The 20,006-nt window shown below is 38.2% G+C and overlaps 1 protein-coding gene across 3 annotated transcripts in view; it reads left to right on the top strand.

Moving 5' to 3' along the window:
• Positions 1–914: 914 nt before the first annotated feature.
• Mapk6 (mitogen-activated protein kinase 6) overlaps positions 915–20,006 on the top strand; it is a 36,623-nt gene continuing 17,531 nt past the window's right edge. The window contains exon 1 of one of the 3 annotated variants that reach the window (XM_047539898.1): positions 915–1,069. The gene's annotated coding sequence lies outside the window, so the exon portion shown is untranslated. Of the gene's footprint in view, positions 1,078–1,568; positions 1,717–20,006 lie in introns of those variants that run through there. The other 2 variants (XM_047539900.1, XM_047539899.1) reach the window with 2 other exon arrangements.

Genomic DNA, 20,006 nt, shown 5'->3' with positions numbered 1-20,006 from the left:
AGCTTTCCCACTACATCTCACAGTACATTACTTCCAAATTCAGTCATATTGGCCTATGGTGTAGCCCGGTTCCTTCAAGAAACAAGGTACTCTTCTTGTACCAGTCTTTGCTCACACTGTTCACTCAGCAGTAACACCCTTCCACTTCACCTCCTCTGGTTATATCACTCAATTCAGGATATAGCAGAAAGAACACCAATGGTGACCTCTCCTAGAAGCCTTCCTCCATACTCAGGCAAAATTAGACTTTAGGATGGGCACAGTGATGCATGTGTGTAATCCCAGCGATTCAGGAGTCTGAGGAGGGGGATTGCAAGTTTGAAGCCAGTTTCAGCAATTTAGTGAGGTCCTAAGCAGTTTAGGGAAATCATGTCTCAAAAATAAAAAATAAAAAAATAAATAAAACTGCTGGGGATGTAGCTTAGTGGTAAAGCACCCCCAGAAACAAACAAAACTATTAAAGATCTTAGCACTTGGTCCCTAACGTGTTTGCCTTGTACTTGGGCTGTAACCTCCCAGTCACTCCATCTTAAGGTTCAGCTTCCAGCTCCCAGCTCACTGCCAGGAGCAAGGAAAGAGGTCTTATTCTCCGATTGCTCAATGCCCTGCACACAGTAGGTGCTCAGTATACGCTCAGAAGGAGTTAGGTCACTTTGTGCATTAGCGCTCGGGCAGGTGGTTTAACAGACAGGATCTGGTCTGTCCTCCTCCCAGACTACTTGCGAGCACAGCCCACACGAGGCTGCTGACTAGCCCGCGTGCTTCTCCACCCACCCCAGTGGCGCGCAGAGCCCAGTCACGGGCGTTGGAAATTCCGGCGCGTGCAAGCGCGCTGAGACGACGGGGGCGGGGGAACCCGTGGAGTGAGCCTGTGACGTGAGGGGGCGTGACACATAGAGGCCCCGCCCCCTCTCCCTCGCCCTCTCTCGCGGGTCGGGGTTACATGGCGGCGACTGCGGCAAAGCGAGAGCCTCGGAGACGCCGCTGCCGCCAGCACAGCCGGAGACCTGAGCCGACACTGGGGGCTGTCTGCGAGCCCCGCACTCCCTCGATGAGTCGGAGAAGTCCCGTGAGTGTGTGTGTACGAGTGCGGGGCGCGGCGTGGGGCGGCTCAGGAGGGCGCCGCGGCGGGCCCGGCGGCAGAGCCGGCTCCCTCCTCCATTGTGTGTGACCCTCCGGCGGCCGCCGCTCAACAAAGGCGCTTTTGTTCGGTCTCCGCCCGCCCGCTCGGGCCTGGCCGCCGCTTCCCCTCGCGGGCCCGCGGGCGACGGGCCGGGGTCCCCGCGTGGGGCTGGCTGCGCGGCCGGCGCGCCCCTCCCACCCGGCACGCCCCTCGCTGGGCGCAGGGCCCGGCCGTGCGGGGCCGTGCGGCGCGGCGCTCGCCCGCCCGCCCGCCCGCTGCGGTGCGGCCGCCCGCGCCGGGTTCCGTGGGTTCGAAGCCCTGCGGGCTGGCAGACATGCGGGCGAGCGAGGGGCGGCGGCCCGGAGCGCGGCCCCGGGAGCGTGAGGTGGCGCGGAGTCTCGCCTTCCTGGCACGCTGCCTCTCAAAAGGCTCCCGTATCTCCTCCCCCATCCCGCCCCGGTGACTCGGCCTCAGCTGACTCCGGCCGGGCAAAGTCTCCAGTGGACTCGGCAAATTACGTAGCGCGCACCACTCACCCGGCTCGTCTCGGAGCCCTGAAGTCAGCCCAAGTTTTGAGTGTAGCCATAAACGAGGTATTGAAAAACCCGTCTGAAACGGAATTCCTGCCCTCCTTCTTCGCTGCAGCCTTTCCTTCGCTTTTCTTCTGGATGTTAGGTGGTGGTCTGTAAAAGTACCCGAATGGAAAGCGTACTTTGGCCTCTTCACTTTGCATTTTAATCAGTCTTGAGTCGTGTTGAAAAGTCAAGGTGTTTGGTTGCCTTTTTTTCCTTGACTGGCATAGGTCTCCACTGTTTCAGGTGGTATGGGGGAGCTCTGAGTAGCAGGAGATTTTTTGATTCCTTTTTCTTTTCTTTTTTCTTTGGCTTGCTCACTGGAAAAGGTCCAGTGACCGGAACTGGTGAGGTGGAATTAGAAGCCTACTGTATTAGCGGCAAGATTCGTGTTCATTGCTAAAATGTCCTTAAGTCAGTCTCTGTATTAACTGTATTAACTTTTTTTTTTTTTTTTAAATGGATGTAGATGATTTGCCAGTGGTGGAAAAATTAACAGGCCATCGAACGAAGAATAAAGAACTTCAGAGTGATTTTCTGATTACTGATTCTTCTAGCCTGTTTCTTTTCTTAAAATTCGGATTGGCCATGGCTTGTTTTTTTTTAACGTTGGAAAACTGAGATGGACAGGATGATCTTACTAAGAGAACATAGATATAAACAGGGCTCTGTCCTATAAGGGAACTGCCTCTAGAGTTTCTTCTTGGAAATGTCAGATTTTTAATGTTTGAAAAATTATTTTGAATTGGGTGGATACCTTTAGCTGATAGTTGTTCATAGGTGTTTATGAAGTGCTTGCTTTGTGCCAAGGAATATATTTTCCAATTACATGTTTGTTAATATAATTGACCTATCAGACTTGTAAAGTTGCTTTTTGGTATCCTAAGTTCAGTAATTGCAGTCATCTAGGAAATATGCCAGATTTGAGCAGGACTTATTTTATCAACTAGATTTGACTGTTTAGGGCAGGGAGACGTGAAAAATGGAGAATCCTTAAAAAACCAAACGCACACCAAACCTTTATATGTGAGGATGCTTTGGAGTTCAATTATTTGCAGAAGAGGATTAAAAGTAGTCTGTGTACTAATCGTGATTAAAAAAGAATCCAGAGTAGATTGATTTGAGGAACAGTTAATTTTGCAATAGAAAAAGCACACATTCTAATGACAAGTGCTAGCATTGAAAGTGTTGCAGCGTTTTACATAAGTTCATTTAAGCATCGTGAGAATTCATAACTGACAAAATAGTAAGGTTTGCTGACTCAGGGTATGTTGCTGAAGGGGTTGGGGTCGGGTAGGAGGAAGCTTTAGAAGTGCTGCTGCAAGTTTTGAGTTGGATGATGACTCATCCTGCCCACGACTGCTACGTGGCTATTTTTTTCTTTTTATACACTGTTTTTTTCTTCTTTAAATGATAGGCTAAAATGTTTCTGCCTATATTATAATTCTCTCTCTTCTCTGAGAAGGAACAACAGTTTCTCTAAAAAAGTAATGGCTTCTTAAATTGCATTTTAAAAGGATAAAGCATACCCTACAGGTGGAATTGTGTAACATTTGTTGAGAGGAAAGGTAAAATCATTTGCTGATCAGTTGCTGAAATTAAATGTTTGGTGCTATTAGTTCTTTGACTACTATTAAAAGAGATTTGTTACAGATTATTTATAAAGGATAGATAATACTTCATGGTGTTGGTAGAAATTGAGCTTATGTTTTCATTAATTGTGTAAGAGTTATCTAAAATCTAGAAAATTGGTTTATATAAGTGTTGTAAAAGTGTGAACACAGTTAATAATCAGATATATCTTCTGAACATGAACATTTCACTCTGTTGGAATTATTAAAACATGATTATACATACTGCTTTCTTATCTATATGATTTTTTCTCCTTTAATAAAGACAGCTATGCTGGGTGTGCTGTTGGTGGTGCATGCCTGTAATCCGAAAGACTTGGGAGGCTGAGGCAGGGAGATCACAAGTTCAGGGCCAGCCTCAGCAATTTAGCAAGGCCCTAAACAATTTATTGAGACTGGGTCTCAGAATTAAAATAAAAAGGTCTGGAGATGTGGCTCGGTGGTTAAGCACCCCTGGGTTCAATCCCCAGTACCAATAAATAAATAAATACAACTTGAAATAGGTGTTATTAGGCACTAGTTTCTTTCTTTTTTTTTTTTTTTTCTTTTAAAGATAAACTGATTATACAGTTCCAAAGTATAAAGTATACTTTAGGACTTAAATCGAAACTTGATAGTAAGATATATTGATTTTTAAAGCAGCCAACATTTAGCAAGTTGGTTTAAAAATAGGATTGAAGGAAAAAAGAAAGGATTGAGCATGGAGTTTTGAAAATTAGAAGAAAAAACTCTTGACCACCATCCCTTAAGTTTTGTGTGTATACGGTTTATTTTTTCAAAATGATTTATTTGAGGAGTTTTGTGAACAAAATGTATATTTGAATCAAGTCCTTGGAGACATTTTGAAATTTTATTACATTCTTTATATAGAGAATTTTAATAAATTTAATTCAGACTTTAAAAATATATCTCCTACTAAAAGAAACAAAAATGCAAGTATACAAGTACTGAAGATTGTCAGAGTATCAAATTACTTAGAAGACATGTATTTAACAGTGTTTGGTTTGGAATATAGGTTATTAGTTGTCTTGCATAGTTAAGAATTTAAAAACAAACTAGATATCTTCTTTCTCCATGGTATTGCTTTATGAAATGGTGAGCCTTCTCACCACTGCTGTCCAGTTCCTTGTTTGTATTGCCTATTAAAATCTTGTGTTACTCTAGAGCCCCTGTTAAAATATATAGAAGATACCTCAAAAATAAATTGTGTGACATTGTTGGTTGTGCTCTACCATCTCCCTTAGCCTGTTTTGTGGCTTGTGACATCACACTATAGACAGCCTGTAGAATGGGCATTTTTATTACTCAGTATTCTGAGACTATACAAAAACATTAGTAAAGTTAGTGTAGCTAATGGCTTTTTCCAGGGAGTTGCTTTTATGTGGAGCTGATGCTTTTAAAGTAACAATGCTGTGGACTGAATCCAGCATTCCTTTTTTCCTTCCATGAAGTGCATGTTTAGGAAATATAGTATCCCCCTCTGATAGTTTGTTGTTGTTGGCAATTTATTTTTAAGTCCTTTTTTGGGGTGAGTACTGGTGATTGAACTCAGGGACACTCGACCACTGAGCCACATTCCCAGCCCTATTTTGTATTTTATTTAGAGAGAGGGTCTCACTGAGTTGCTTAGCTCCTCACTTTTCTGAGGCTGACTTTGAACTTGAGATCCTCCTGCCTCAGCTTCCCAAGCCACTGGTGTACCACCATGCCCAGCTGTTTTTTGTGTTTTTTTTGATGTTATTTGTTGTTTTTTAAATAAGTGTATTTTTTTTAGTTAGAGGTGGACACGATACCTTTATTTTTTATTTTTTTATGTGGTGCTGAGGATTGAACCAGTGCCTCACCTGTGCTAGGCAAGTGCTCTACCACTGAACCACAACCCCAGCCCGTTTTTTTCTTTTCTTTTCTTTTTTTTTTTTTTTTAAAAGGATTGTGTCTCCCTGTGTTGCTCTGGTAGTCTCTGACCACCTGACCTCAAGTGAGCCTCCTACCTCAACCTTCCTAGTAATGATAGTTTTTGTTGTTTTGTTGATGGAAATTTGCCCCAACCCTTTTTTGTTTTTTATTTTGCAACAGGGTGTCACTAAGTTGCTTAGGGATTCTCCAAGTTGCTGAGGCTGGTCTTGAATTTGATAATCCTGTCTCAGCCTCCCCTGCCACTGGGATTATGGGTGTAAAAAAGCATCATCTTTCAGACATGCCTACCTTTAAATATCCGCCCCCCCTTGGTACTGGGTATTGAACCCAGCACCTCACACATGCTTGCCTACCACTGAACTCAACCTCTATCTGTTTAAAACATTTTTTGAGATAGGATCTTTCTAAGTTGCTCAGGCACACTATTATTTAAAAATTGTATAGAGATTGGGTCTTTATATATATAGCAATTAACATTTTCCCATGAATTTTCATTTAAATGTAGTGGTTTTTTTTTTTAAACAACAAAAAACAGTTAGAATCCCACCTTTTGCACTGGGGTTTGGCTCAGTGGTAGAGCACTGCCTAGCATGTGGGAGGCACTGGGTTCAATTGTCAGCACCACATATAAATAAAGGTCCATCAACAACTAAAAAAAAAAATATTCAAAAAAGAAAAAGAATCCCATCCTTTACTTCAGGGGAGACTGCTCTGCTTCTGCAGAGAGTGAAAATTTATGTGCATTTCATTTCTATACAGTGATAAAACTATAAAGTGTTAGTGTTTGAGAAGGATCATTGATATTATTTTGCTCCACACACATTATTATTATTTTTTTTTTTTTGGGGGTGCTGGGGATCGAACCCAGGGCCTTGTGCTTACAAGGCAAGCACTCTACTGACTGAGCTATCTCCCCAGCCCCCACACACATTATTTTTGACAGTTAAGGAAACTGAGTCCCAGAGAGACCCAAGACCTTAGCACTAAAATGTGATTCCTGGACCAACAGTATTGTCACCACTGGGGAACTTGTTAGAGGCTCAGAATTGACTTTATCTCAAATGTAGAATCTACATTTTAACAAGACTTTCCAGTGATTGAAATGCACATTCAGTTCAAGAAGCATCACTGAGTGATGCCAGACATGGTTAGTGACTGATTTGGAAAACCCAGGTCTTGTGATATGCTCTTTGGTGGCCCTTCTGAAAAAAAGTCAATGGAAAGTTGAGTAATTGCTGTCCAGTAGAAGTTTATGTAGTGGTGCTATTTTGTGCTGTCAGTGTGACAGTCATTAGCCATGTGTGACTGTTGAGTATTTAACAAGTGACTAGTGTGCCTGAGGAATTAAATTTTTAATTGAAATTTAATTAATATATATTTATTATTATTATTTTTGGTACTAGGATTGAACCCAGGGGCACTTTACCACTGAGCCACATCCCCAGTCCATTTTTATATTTGTTTTAGAGACAGAGTCTAGCTGAATTGCTTAGGCCCTTGCTAAATTGCTGGGGCTGACTTTGAACTAGTAATCGTCCTGCCTCCGTCTTCCAAGCTGCTGGGATTACATATAGGCGGGCTACCATGCCTGGCTAATTAATATATATTTAAATAGCTACCTGTAGCTAGTGGCTGCCATATTGGACAGCTCATATCTAGATCTTTGCCCACACTAGATTTGAAATCATCTAAGTTGTTATTTAATAACTAATTGGAACCAGTTAGATAATTTTCCCCTCTTATAAATATTGGGGAGAGACTGTAGATTTTTCACTTTTTAAAATATGCCTGAATTCCAGCTGCTTGAGAGGCTGAGGCAGGAGGATCATGAGTTCATAGCCTTAGCAACTTATTGAGGGACTGAGCAACTCAAAACTTAATTAACAAAACAAAATAAAAATTCAGTTCCTCTGTCCAGTTATTCAATAGCAATATGACACATGTTCTTATTTTCTCCTAGCTCATGCCTTTTTATATTTTTGACCTACTTCTGAGTTTTAGCATATTCAAGATTTACTTTCCCCTCTTCTTTTTCTAAAGTCTACAGCCCTTGGTGGTCTTACTTAACTCATTGCTTTAAATACTACCCACATGTGGATAATCCCCAAATTTATGTTTCTTGACTGAGCTCTAGACACATTATCCAGCTGACTGCTTGACATTATCATTTAGTTTATCAAAGTAAGCAGTTATCTAGAATGGATAAAGAAACTGATATATATTCACAGTGGAATATTACTCAGCCATAAAGAAGAATAGAATTCTGGCATTTGTTGGTAAATGGATGGAGTTGGAGAATATCTTTCTAAGTGAAATAAACCAAGCCCAAAAAACCAAAAGCTGAATGTTTTCTCTGATAAGTAGATGATACATAAGGAGGGGAGGGGAGGGCAAGAGAAGAATGGAGGAACTTTGGATTGTGTAGAGGGAAATGGGGCAGGTGGGGGAAGGAAAGATAGTGGACTGAGACAGACAATATTACTCTATGTACATGTAGGATTACATGAATGGTGTGAATCTACATTGTGTACAACCATAGAAATGAAAAGTTGTCCCCCATTTGTATACATGAATCAAAATGCAGTCTGTTAAAAATAATTACTGAACCAAAGTTTAAATGGCATGGAAATGTACCTACAATAAATTGTTAAGTACATAAGTGTGGTATAAAACACTATAAAATAGTATACTGGATCAAAGGCCACCTCTCCCACCTGAGGAAGGGACTTTGTTTTGCTGACCATGTCTTATACAATGCCTGGCACATAATAGTATTTATTTTGTACATATTATATATTTTCCTCCTTTCATATGTGAGATTTATAATGACCAATATGATAAATAAAAATATTCTTATTTTTTTAAAAAAGTAAGCAGTTATCTAACTAGATCTAACCTGTTCATAGTAGTACTCCGCCCATTTTGTTCTCTCTCAGTCTTTTCCATATCAGTAAATGGTATCTTGGTGTTATCCTTGACTTCTCTTTCCCTTGTCCTCACAGCCAGTTCATCATTATGTTCTCTTGGTTTCTAAAATATCATTTGAATCTATTCATATTCAGTGATCTGTTTTATACCTTCATTTCTACCACCCTGGTCTCAGCCACCATCATATCCGAAGGACCTTTAACTGATCTTTGCTTGACTTCTACCTTCTTCTATCTATTCCCAGTAGCATCTTTTAAAATACAATCTTGTTGATTGCCTGCTTAAAATTATTCAATTATTTTTTATTTGCTCTTAGTTATAAAATGCAAAATCCTGCCTCATGTATTCCTTCCTGCCTTTCCAGTCTTATTTCCACCTCAGTTCCTTCTCCCTTTGTTCTGCATCCTATGGCTACATTGGCATCTTTAACTCCAAAATGGCAAGTTTTGTTTTGCCTTACGTTGTTTTAGTGTTCTCTGTTTGGAATGCTCTTTTTGATTTCTTAGCAATGCTGGTACCTTCTTATTCAGGTTTTAGTTCTTCAAATGGCCATTTTCCAGCTACCCAAAATAGTACTTTGTCAAATCTGAAGTTAGGTTGTTTGCTGATTTGTCTGTCATTCTTTCCTCACTAGAATGCAAGTTCTGTGGAAGCAGAACCTTGACAGTATTATTCCTTACTATATCATCATACTGTCTGGCACATGTTGAGTGCTCAGTAAAAGTTTGAGACTATAAAGGGTTTGATTTCTTTAAACTTCTAAAGTGAAAAGGAACATTAAAAATTGCATTGCACTCAATGTAGTGTGATTTTGGACTGGATCCCTTACGTCTGGATTACTGAGAATTGTAGAAATTTATTAGATGGTAGTATTCTAAACAGTATTAATTTCCTGGTTTTTTTTTTTTTTTTTTTTTTTTTTTTTTTTTTTTTTTTTTTTGAGGTGGGGCAGGTATCGGGGATTAAACTCAGGGGCACTCAACCACTGAGCCATATTCCCAGCCCTATTTTGTATTTTATTTAGAGACAGGGTCTCACTGAGTTGCTTAGCACCTTGCTGTTGGTGAGGCTGGCTTTGTACTCTCTATCCTCCTGTCTCTGCCTCCTGAGCTTCTGGAATTACAGGCATGTGCCACTGTGCCTGGTTAATTTCCTGATTTTGATGATTGTGTTTTGGTTATGCAGGAAGATCCTTGTCTTCAGGAAATACACTATATCAGAGTTGGAGAATAGAGGGAGATGTGTACTGTAGCTCTCAATAAGAAAGTTACATTGTTGCACTGGGATTGTAGCTCAGTGGTAGAGCTTGTCTAGCATGTGTGAGTCACTGGGTTCAATCTTCTGTACCACATATAAATAAATAAAACTACTATGTCCATCTACAACTAAATATATTTTAAAAATGGAAAGTTACATTGTTAATTGAGAGATAATGGGTTTATTTGCAAACCTGGTTCAAATCCTGACTTGTTGATGTGTGATTTTTGAATGTATTATTTAAATACTCTGAGCTCATAAGACCCATTTTGTGATGATGTGGGAATTCAGTATCAGGGTCTGTGCTCAGCACAATGTTTCACACATAATACAGTCTCAATAAAATTTTGCTTACATTTAAAAATTCAGATATTGAAAGTTCTCATGTTCTTTATAATAAAGCAAATAACTTTTTCATTAATTACTTGGTAGCATGGGACAAATATCTACCAACCATGTTATTTAAATCCTAAAATTAAAACTCTTGGGCCAAATTCCATTATATAATTTTTAATATCTTAGAACTACACTTTTCAGACAGAAAACAAAGCCCCTCAAAGTTATTTCATTGAAATAGGTGTATTTATCTTGATTAAAATGTGCCATGTGAATTGGGAATGGTGGCACATATCTGTAATCTCAGCTACTTAGGAGCCTAAGGTGAGGGGATCACTGGAGCCCACAAGTTTGAGACCAGTGCAACAGAATAAGATCCTGTCTCAAAAAATAAATAAATAAAACAAAATAAGTAAATCCCCTACATGATTAATTTCCAATTTATTTGGAATTGTCAGTAGTGAATTTGATATTTAAATGTTACTATATTAGTTTATATTATTGATGTAAAACTACTCAAAAACAAAACACCAACAAAATAAATCATTATTTAGCAATTATTTATTTTTCTACCTGTTACTCTGTAGATAAACATTCTAGTAAAGATGGTGACCAAAAGGGGAGAGTGTTTAAAGATGACCCATCACCCTTTTATTAATTACTACATTCTGTTTTTAAATACTGTAAAGTACTTCACTGATAATGTAAACCTTGAAATTGAGCAATTATGTTAACCTCATTCTGGTACTTTGTGTTAAATTATATATGCTACATATAATATTAATCCTAGAATATACTGTTTTTATTTTTGCTTTAAGCAGTAGTCATTTAAAGAAATGTAAATATATAGATTTATTAAAATATTTAAATATATCCCAGATGTTTACCCGTTCTGGCTTTTTGTTCCTTTCTGTAGATCTGGAGTTAAATTTGGGTGTCATTTTTCTGAATTCTAAAGAGCTTTTGGCATTTCTTTTTGAGGGGGGGATAGGTACTGGGATCGAATCCAGGGGCATTCTACCATTGACCTACATCTCCAACCCTTTTAAATTTTTTTTTAATTTTGAGACAGGGTCTCCCTAAATTCTAAGGTTGGCCTCAAACTTAGAATCCTCCTGCCTCAGCCTCCTGAGTCACTGGGATTATAGGCTTGGACCACGTATTTCAAGTAGTGAAAGTATGCTGGAGAAAAAATTTTCCACTTTTGTCCCTTTGAAAATGTCTTTATTTCATCTTCATTTTTGAAGGATAGTTCCCTCATACAGAATTCTAGGTTGGTTTTTTTGTTTTTGTTTTTGGCACTTGAAATGTTCTATTTTCTTGTGGTTTTCATTGTTTCTTTTTTTAAAAATTTTTTAGTTGTAGATGGACATAATACCTTTATTTTATTTATTTATCTTATATGGTGCTGAGGCTCGAACCCAGTGCCTCACACATGCTAACAAACACTCTACCATTGAGCCACAAGCTCAGCCCTGTTTTCATCATTTGTAGTAGCAAGTCAGCCATCATTTTACTGTTCTTCCCTAGTATATAATGTCTCTTTCCCCTGGTTGCCTTTAAGAATTATTCTTTATTTTGTTTTCATCAGTTCGGCTTTGAAGTACATTTGTATAGGTTTCTTTGTATTCATCCTGCTTGTGGTTCATTGGCTTTCGGGATCTGTAAGTTGGTGTCTTCTATCAGTTTGGGAAAGTTTTTGTTCATTATTTCTTTACATTGCTCTGCCCTATCAGTTTTCTAAATCTTAGACCTCTTTTCATTCCAGCCCTACCCCAGGTTTTCCTTATCTTGTGTTTTTGGGTCCTTCCTTTGACCCAGTCTTAAAAGTTTGAGTATCTGTTCGTATTCTGAAGATTCAGAATTCCTGGGACATGGTGGAGACCCACTGCTTCATGGAATTTTCTTTCAGTTTTCCTGGCTTGCCATTAGGTCTTTTGCACTCACTGAAGACCCATGGGAAAGAATTGGCAGTTGGGGCTTATAAATTGACCTCCTCTGAATTCTAATCCATTAACTGAGTCCACTTACATCCATGAAATGTTCATTATAAACTTGGTTGGTTTCTCCTTGTTCCTGTCAATGAAAATTTCCTTGTTCTCCCACTTTGCCAGGAATAAAATGATCATGGTCTATTCTCTTGAAGGGCTTGACCTTTCTGGAATTTAACTTATTTAGAGTTCCTTGCATCCTTAGGTCAATTTTTTTGGAGACAGGGTCTTGCTGTGTTCCCCAGGCTCATCTCAAACTCTTGGACTCAAGTGGTCCCCCTACCTCAGGCTCCTGAGTGTGGGATTTCAGGCACATGATGTTCCCTAGTGGTAGGTTAGAATGTGATCATATTCTTTTAAAAATTGTAGATAGGACATAGCCTTCTGTGAAACTTTCTACCACCACGTAAGATACGCTGTTTACATTAAGTTGTTCAGTACAGCTTTTAAAGTGCCCACTAATAACAGGAGACTATACTGAGGAAATGCTAGTAAAACTACTTAATCCCAAGCCTTTGATGTGTACAGAAGAGCTACCAAATAAAAGAGGGGGGGATGATGCCTTGGAAAATGAAGAATAGAAGATTTGAAGAATTAAATTATACTAGGGAAGGATGGCAAAAGACAAGCCAGTGAGAATGCTATAAGAGAGGAAAAAGGAAGGTGTAAAATATTAAGGGGGACCAAGAAAAATCTGCTATGTATTGCTGTGCTCCAGGGGCACATGTTTCTTTTAGGTCAGAATTGAAAAAATAAATATGTTCATCTCTATTATATGTTAATACTGAAAACATTACCTGGTTTTATGGTAAGCATTCAGTAAAATATTGTTGAATATAAATGTTAATGAATGGGTGGAATTGAATCTTAGTCAAATCTGTTAAAAACATCTTGGTTCTTTCTACTTCTTGACCCTGTTGGGATTATAGGTGTGACCATGTGACCTTCTTTGGTCAATAAAAAGTTACTAGAATTGAACTCTGTTATTTTTGGTTGGAAGTTTTAGACACTAGTGAGATACTTCTACTTCCTCTTTTCTGTGGTACACATTGTCAGTAGTAGAACTGGTAGCTTTTTAACCAGCTTAGATAACAAATCTGTGTTGGATTTATGGCATGAACAAGACTTAAAATTTTAAATTGATAAAATTTGGGAGCTGTTTTGGGGTTATCTAACCTATCCTGACTGCTGCAAAATTTTCTGTTAGTTTTCATTTGGTTGGAATTCTCAGATGTCCAGAGGAGCTTGAAGAAATAGGATGCTCACATGTCCTCTTGCATTTGCGCCAATGTTTCCTTAGTATTAATTAAATGAAGGCTCAAGCAGAGGAAGATAAGAGAGGGAATGAAGGGTTATTATAATTATTTAAAATTTTCTAGCCATAAGTTTATATAAGGGATTGTATTTAATGTTTTGTGTACAGCAGTTTCAATTGCATTTCCTTCATTCTGTACATACTATCATAAAAAGTGCAGGGGAACAAAGCCAATGAAGTTAAAAACTTGTTCTTTGCTTTTGTAGATCATAGACTTTTAGAATTGGTAGGGTCTTTAAAGAGTCTCTGACTAGTTTATCTGGTGTGTGAAATGTTGATATTTCAATATGGATAACTTACAGTAAATAACAACTGGAGATGAGCAATAGCAAAAAACATTGCTCGATGTGGTAGTGTGTGCTTATAGTTCTAGCTACTTGGGAAACTGAGGCAAGAGGATCATTTGAACCAGGAGTTACAGGCCAACCTGGGCAACGTAGTGAGACCCTGTGTCTTTTTCAAAAGAGAGAGAGAGAGAGAGAGAGAGAGAGAGAGAAAGAGAAAGGAAAAAAATATATATATACATGTGTATATGAATGTATGTATTTTATAATGGCTTTTTAAGTGGACAAAGGCAATTGTCAGCCCCTAATGTTAAAGTGTATTCAGGCTAGCATTTAGGTGATTTTAAAAACAGAAATTGGTAGTAGAAGAGTGGTGCATTGTAACCATATATTAGTGGAACTCATTATGGCATATTTGTACATGTACATAACAACCATTTTTTAAAAATATATAGTTTTGTTGTCAATGGACGTTTATTTTATTTATTTGTCATGCCAGGCAAGCCTTTTACCACTGAGCCACAACCCAGCCCCAACAAGCATTTTTATTTTTCTTAAAAAATATATATTTTTAGTTGTAGATGGACACAATACCTGTATTTTATTTATTTATTTTTATGTGGTGCTGAGGGTCGAACCCAGTTCCTCACTTGCGCAAGGCAAGAACTTTACCACTGAGCTACAACCCCAGCACTTTATTTTACTTTTGTTTGTTTATTTTTCAGTGCTAGGGATGGAACCCAGGGCCTCATTGCAGTTAGGCAAGTGAAATATAACAGAGCTACATCCCCAGCACTAGTGTTTTGTGTTCTAACTTGAATACTTTGTTAGAAGCTATGTCATCATCCTTGTTTGACTTTGCAAATTTGTCTCTGTAGCTGAGTAGTACTTGGTTGTCTTTTTGGAGTCTTTTAGGCTTTGGCCTTTTAGTTTTAAGGTCCCCCCTCTCTCCTAGGTTCCCGAGATTATTCACTGATATTAATTTATACTACTGGCCTCCTTGAGGTCCAAATCCTTAAAAAGGTTTCTAATTGGGCTACCCTACATTAGGAGCAAGAACTTTTGTCAAGAGTACATATGAGCTGTGTACGGTGGCACATGCCTGTAATCCTAATGACTTGGAAGTCTGTGGCAGGAGGATTACAAGTTTGAGGCATACCTCAGCAACTTGGTGAGACCCTGTCTCAAGATAAAAAATTAAAAGGACTGGTGAGTTAGCTCAGTGGTAGAGTATCCCTGGGTCCATTCCCCCAGTGCCAAAACAAAACAAAACATAGGAGCAAGCAACTAAACTTCAGCCCTGGCCTTTTGTGTTCTGAAAACTTCATAGCTTTTATGAGAGTTTAGACTTGATCTCAGGGAAGAATGAATTTGCTATTACAATACCTCTCTGCCAGGGTTGAGACAGTTCTAGGTGAATGAATATAAGTAGAGAGGAGATGTGAGACTGGCTGGATTCCAGTTAGCTCAAATTATTTCACCCTGGTGAAGAGCAAAATACGTAAGAACCTTTGAGTAGGAGGGGTGAGGGAAGGGATGTGAGTGGGTATGAACAGGTCAGATGATGAATGTCAGCATTTAACTAGAGAAAGCAGCAAAGTAAAAGGTAGGAGAGAAAACGAGAAACGTAAGCTTTATGTTTAAGATCTTTACCTCAGACTTACTTTGCATCTTCAGACTTCGTTTTTGACACAGGCCAGATTGTTTTGGTTAGGAAGAAAAGGAAACCCAGTTTCTCCAGAATTGGGGGATTAGGCAGCATGAAGATGTTCTTTTATTTTTCTTTTGCATTTTGACCTTACACACTTAAGATTGACTCAGGGCACCTGCCTTTCTCTTGATGGGAAGGTAGACCAGGTGACAGAACTTGAAGTAATTTAGAGAAGAAAGGAGAGCTTGAGGAAACAGTTGTGGCCAGTGCAGTTTCAGCAAACTGTCTTATAAACTTAGGAAACTGGTACCCAGCCTGACCTCTTACTTTCTACATTATGATGCATCACTGAAAAAAGGCCAGAGGTAAAACAAAAACCCAGCTTTATTCTTTCATTCTCTGTACTTCTTTATATTCACCAAATTGTTAAAAACCACATTGAGCCAACTAATTCAAAATTAATTAATGATCCTTCTCCAAACAACATAGAATCAGCACTGGTTGATAGGAATGGATAACATTTGAAGGCAAAAAAAAAAAAAAAAAAAAAATGCTGGAAAGGATCATTTTAAGTTACTGCCTTGTTTTTCCTTCCCTCCTTTAAGTATATAGAATGTGTAATAAGAATATGTAACCTCGTTCTTTCTTGAGTCTAATCATTGAACTTTGTTTTATGAAATTAAGTATGAAAGAAGGCAGAGAAAATGTGATAAATAGGGCATTTCTTCAGGTTACAGATGTGGATAGAGAATGCTCTTACCAGTAATCTGCCTGTCCACTTGAGTGGTACTTATATGCTGTAGTCCAGCCATGGAGTTCCATGATGGATGTGCAAGACATAGGTGATTGGACAGATCACAATTTAGTATTTAACTGTTGTTAAGGGTCAGAGTGATAAGGGAGGAAACAATTTTCTTTCTGGGATCATTAAGAGCAATCATTAGAGCCCCCCCCCCCCACAATAACTGTCAGACATATCTTGACCTCCCTAATTAGGTCAGATTTCCCAGTGTGTAGGCTCTCATAGCATCTTGTACCCATTCTTCAGTACCACTTAACCCCTTTGCATTCTTTTTGTTTGTTTCATGTCCTCAGTCACACCATAAACTCCATGAGGGCAGAATGCCAGTCTGTTTTTACTTATCGTTTTATCCCCAGTGCTCAGTATATTGGCTGTCACAGAATAGATACTTAGCAAATTTGCTAAATGGAGTGTGACTGAAGTGGGAATACTGGATCCACTTTATGATGCAGAGTACAACATCACACCCTACTTACTAATGGGCTTACTTTCCAAGCTCCTGACTGAAAAGGTGTTCCAAAAACATTTGATCTCATGACTTAAAGGATTCTGTGCACAGAACAATAAGGTAAAATCACTAAACAAGCACTGCTATTGTTAATAATGTTTTTTTTTTTCACTCCAGATTTTATTTGCGTAATTCTCACAACTAGTTTAGTTGCAGTTTTGTTGATGAATATTACCTTCTCTTTTTTAAAAAAAAATATTTTAGTTGTAGATGGACACAATGCCTTTATTTATTTATTAAAAAAATTTTTTTATTAGTTGTTGATGAAACTTTATTTATTTGTATGCGGTGCTGAGAATCAAACCTAGTGCCCCATGCATGCTAGGCAAGCACTCCACCACTGAGCCACAGTCCCAGCCCTATTTTATTTATTTTTATGTGGTGCTGAGGATCGAACCCAGTGCCTCATATGTGCTAGGCAAATGCTCCATCCCTGAGCCACAACCCCAGCCAGTTACCTTCTCTCTTTATAGTAGTCTCATCTTTCTGGAAAGACTATTCAAGGCTTTCAATATAGTCTTCATCATTTGAGTCCCTAATAATGAATCTGTGATTCTTGACTAGATGCAAACCTCTTACCTTCCCTATTATCAATTTTCACCCACACTCTACCCCTGAGAGTGCTGAGTCCCAAGATTTCCTGAAAAGGCACACTCATTCTTGCAGTTGTTTCTAGTTTGTAATGTGTCTTGGTCTCACGAAAATTTTAGAGGCAAATGTGGCTGGAGGGTCTTGAGTAAAGGATCTCTTTATTTTCATGATGGATCATAATTTGGCTGCAGTTCCTCCTGTAGCACATTTCTTTCAGATAATGGTGGTGTAGTTTTTGGCAAAGTAAATTTATGTTTGACTAGATTACTCTGTTAGTGAACTGGAAGCTTACGAAAGATTTTACTGTTATTATTTAAGTCTGTAGAACTTTAAAATGTATATTAGTCAAAAATTTTAAACTTAGACTGAACCTTAATGAATTATATACATTAAAGAAAAAAGGAGGGTGCGAACAGACATTTTATTTCAGGTGGAGACTAGAAATGTAAAATTTCAGCAATATTGGAGCTTTTGAAAAATATGGGCTTTTCCTAGGATATTTGGAAAGGAACAAGAAGTATCAAACTGTATACAAATAGAAAAAAATAGAAGTGGGGCACGGTGGCACATGCCTGTAATCCTGGTGGCTTGGGAGACCGAGGCAGGAGGATTGTAAGCTCAAAGCCAGTCTCAACAACTTAGGAAGATCCCATTTTCAAAGTTTCAAACTAAAAATTAAAGGACTAGGAATGTGGCTCAGTGACTAAGTGAGTTCCCTGGGTTCAGTTCCTGGTGCAAAAAATGAAAAAGAAAAAAATAGAGAAAAGGACATGCATTGTTAACTAAAGCCCTTTAAGAAACTAATTGTGTGTGTGTGTGTGTTTATGTGTGTTTATTAGATCCAGGCCTTTGCCTCTGAGCTAACCCTCCCACCCTGAAGTTTTTTAAAATTTAAAAATATATTCAAAATTTTTAATTTTTTTGAAAATTTTTTTAGTTGTTGATAGACCTTTATTTTTTAATTTTTATGTGGTGGTGCTGAGAATCGAACCCAGTGCCTCACACATGCTAGGTAAGTGCTCTACTACTGAGCTACAATCCCAGCCCACAAATTTTAATTTTTTAAAAAATATTTTTAGTTGTAGTTGGACATGATATCTTTATATTATTTTTATGTGGTGCTGAGAATTGAACCCAGTGCTAGGCAGGCACTCTACCACTGAGCCACAACCCCAGCCCTGTACAAGTATTAATTTTTAATAATACTTTCATTGCACATAGAATGGTAAGCTGTAGAATTTCTAGGAGCCTACTTTAAAAAAAATTTTTTTTTTTTTGGCTGACAAACTTCCAAACAGAATAAATCATCTCTGTTGCAGTAAAACAAAGAATACTATTATGCTATTAATTTCATTCACAATATTAAGCAGATTGGTGAAGTGTTCCTATTTATAAAAGAACTGAGGATAGGTACTTTTCAATAAATAAGACTGCTTTCTCTCGTGTTGGACAGTAAGTTGAATTTATTGAGGGCCAAAATCATGTCTGTTTTGCTCTGATTATTCTTTCTGCTTGGTTTTATCTGTCAGAAATTCTGACCAACTTACTTTCTGTAATGTCTCATATTTGGTACTTTGGATGCAGGCATCTGCAGATTCAAGGGTTAGGCCATTAAGAAACTGAATAAGCTGGGTTCAGTGGCACATGCCTGTAATCCCAGCTGAGGCAGGAGAATTGCAAGTTCAAAGACAGCCTCAGCAACTTAATGTGGTCCTAAGCAACTCAGTGAGACCCTGCCTCCAAATAAAGTACAAAAAAAGGTCTGAGATGTGTCTCAGTCATTTAGTGTCCCTGGGTTTAATTCCCAGGACCCCCAAAAAAGAAACTTAAAGAACCCAACTGCATTTATTCTTTCAGGCTGGCTAGGGAACCATTTACTGGAGTTTAGGCTATTTTTTTCTTACCCTTGTATTTTTAAAATCATGAAGTATCTCAAAAATATAGAAAGATTACTATAATGACCTTCATATATATATATATATATATATATATATATATACACACACACCACTTAGCTCTCTAACATTTTAATAATTTGCCTTACTTTAGTTTTTTAAAAAGAAATAATATGTTAAAGATACATGAAGCTTATTGTGTAATGCCAACCCATCCTGATCCTAATCCTTTTCCTCATCCTCAAGGTGATTGTTATCATGAATATTAGAATTTGTCAATCTCTTGTTTTTTAAAAAATATTTTTGCTACATATATATGTAATCATAAAATAACATTATTTTGCATGGTTTTGAACCTGATATAATTGGTGTTAGCATGCACATTTCTATTTGCAGTTTGAATCATAGTCCCCCTCCCACCACCCGCCCCCCAATACTGGGGAGCTGACCCAGGGGTGCTCTCACACTGAGCTATATCCACAACCCTTTATATTTTTAGGCAGGGTTTCAGTTGCTGAGGCTGGCCTTGAACTTCCAGGCCTCCTGCCCCAGCCTCCTCAGTAGCTGTGATTACAGGCATGTGCCATCATGCCCAGCTTTCAGTTTGATTTTGATTTATGTATTTTGGAGGTTTCAACCGTTTATGTCTGTTTTCCTTATTATATAGTATTCTGTATAGACTCAATTATATTTGTGTTTTTCTAATTTTGAAAGTTTAGGCATTTCAATTTTTTTGCCTTTACAAAAACAAAAAAAATTTTATGTATTTATTTGCAAGCATTTCTGTAAGGAGTTTACCTGGAAGAAAAATGACCAGGTTATATGTTATTTTATTCATTCAATCATTCATGCACTTATGCCAGATTGCTCTGTAGTTCTGTAATTTAAACTCTCACTAATATTGTCTGAAAAATTTTTTTTCTTCATTCTTCCTCGGACTTGATGTTAACAGACTCAAAATGTTTTCCCATTCTGAAATGTTAGGTTAATTTTGATTTTTGACAGTGTTATTAAACATTTTTACATAGATTATTCATTGGTCAAGTTCATTCTTCCATAAATCAAAGAACATGTTCTGCAAATTTGTCTTACTTGTACTGCTTAGTTCATTGGATAGCAATAGACAGTTAATAAGTAAACATTTTTTAATGAACTAACACATTGCAGGCTTACTATATATGTTCATTTAGAGAAGTGTTATGAGA

The sequence above is a fragment of the Sciurus carolinensis genome, chromosome 2 (genome assembly GCF_902686445.1).
Source record: "Sciurus carolinensis chromosome 2, mSciCar1.2, whole genome shotgun sequence".
Lineage (NCBI taxonomy): Eukaryota > Metazoa > Chordata > Mammalia > Rodentia > Sciuridae > Sciurus > Sciurus carolinensis.
The sequence above is the reverse complement of the archived record's forward strand: the minus strand, read 5'-3'. Positions and strand labels throughout refer to the sequence as shown.